This window comes from Triticum urartu, chromosome 6A (genome assembly GCF_056163025.1).
Source record: "Triticum urartu cultivar PI428250 chromosome 6A, HENAU_Tu73, whole genome shotgun sequence".
Classification (NCBI taxonomy): domain Eukaryota; kingdom Viridiplantae; phylum Streptophyta; class Magnoliopsida; order Poales; family Poaceae; genus Triticum; species Triticum urartu.
Window position 1 is genome coordinate 164,935,874 of NC_141878.1, and position 2,236 is coordinate 164,938,109.

A 2,236-nucleotide genomic window follows, 5' to 3' on the forward strand; every position below is an offset into this window, starting at 1 on the left:
GCCGAGGGAGAGTTCCATCAGCACGACGGCATGGTGACAGTGATGATGAAGTTAATGGCGCAGGGCTTCGCCTAAGCACTATGGCGATATGACCGAGGTGTGTAACTGTGGAGGGGGGCACCACACACGGCTAAGAGAAACTTTGGTGTGCCTTTGGGGTGCCCCCCTCCCACGTATAAAGGGGAGGGGGGAGGAGAGGAGGCCGACCATTGGTGTGGCGAGCCAAGGGGGGGAGTCCTACTTGGACTCCCGGTCCAAGTAGGATTCGACCCCCCCTTTCCTATTCCCACAAGAAGAAGGGGGGAAAGAGGAGGAGGAGAGAAGGAAAGGGGGGCCGCCCCCAACCCTAGTCCAATTTGGTTTGGGCTTGGGGGGGGGGGCGCCTCCACCTGGCTGCTGCCTCCTCTCTTCCACTAGGGCCCATGAAGGCCCATTAACCCCCCGTGGGGTTCGGGTAACCTCCCGGTACTCCAGAAAATACCCGAAACACTTCGGAACCATTCTGGTGTCCAAATATAACCTTCCAATATATCAATCTTTATGCCTCAACCATTTCGAGACTCCTCGTCATGTCCATGATCTCATCCGGGACTCCGAACAAACTTCGGTACATCAAATCACATAACTCATAATACAAATCATCATCGAACGTTAAGCGTGCGGACCCTACGGGTTCGAGAACTATGTAGACATGACCGAGACACATCTCCGGTCAATAACCAATAGCGGAACCTGGATGCTCATATTCGCTCCTACATATTCTACAAAGATCTTTATCGGTCAAACCGCATAACAACATACGTTATTCCCTTTATCATCGGTATGTTACTTGCCCGGGATTCGATCGTCGGTATCATCATACCTAGTTCAATCTCGTTACCGGAAAGTCTTTACTCGTTCCGTAATGCATCATCTCGTAACTAACTCAATAGTCACATTGCTTGCAAGGCTTATAGTGACGATCATTACCGAGAGGGCCCAGAGATACCTCTCCGATACACGGAGTGACAAATCCTAATCTCGATCTATGCCAACTCAACAAACACCATCAGGGACACCTGTAGAGCATTTTTGTAATCCTCCAGTTACGTTGTGATGTTTGATAGCACACAAGGTGTTCCTCCAGTATTTGGGAGTTGCATAATCTCATAGTTAGAGGAACATGTATAAGTCATGATGAAAGCATTAGCAATAAAACTAAACGATCATAGTGCTAAGCTGACGGATGGGTCTTGTCCATCACAACATTCTCTAATGATGTGATCCCGTTCATCAAATGACAACCCATGTCTATGGTTAGGAAACTTAACCATCTTTGATTAACGAGCTAGTCAAGTAGAGGCATACTAGGGACACTCTGTTTGTCTATGTATTCACACATGTACTAAGTTTCTGGTTAATACAATTCTGGCATGAATAATAAACATTTATCATGATATAAGAAAATATAAATAAAAACTTTATTATTGCCTCCAGGTCATATTTCCTTCAATCGCTAAGTGGAAGCGTTTATCACGTGATTGATGTAGTCGTACTCTTCGCGATCCGATCATGATCCAACCGATCTAGTGCCGAACGAACGACGACTCCGAGTTTAGCACACATGCGGCTCGACGACGTCTCCTCCTTCTTGATCCAGAAGGTGGGAGAGGAGAAGTAGATGGTATCACAGCCAACATGATGTCGTGGTGGTGATGGTGGTGGTGGAGCACCGATAACGCTTCGCTAAGCGTCACCGGGATGAGGCGGAGGAACTACGGAGTAACGGGAGAGAGAGGGGCGCCAAGGGCTTGGTGTGTACTCTTGGGGCACCCCTCCCCTCTATATATAGGTGGAGGGGCATGGGAAACAGCCCCTCCAAGCCCTAGGGCGCAGCTAAGGGGGAGAGGACTTGGGCTCCAAATCCAATCCTATTCCTACTAGGACTCCTTCCTCTTTTGCCTTCCCTAGCCACATGGGCTTTTGGGGACTTGGTGCGCCTAGCCCAATAAGGCCAGGGTGCCTCCCCGGAGCCCATGCTAGCCCTTGGGTTGTGGTGGACCCACTTGTGGACTTCCGGACCCCTCCGGAATCCTCCGGAACCTTCTAGAAGCTTCCCGGTACAATACCGAAAAAACTGCACCTTTTATCGAAACCCAAAATATAACTTCCCATATATAAATATTTACCTCTCGACCATTCTGAGACTCCTCATGATGTCCCGGATCTCATCCGGGACTGTGAACAACATTTGGTT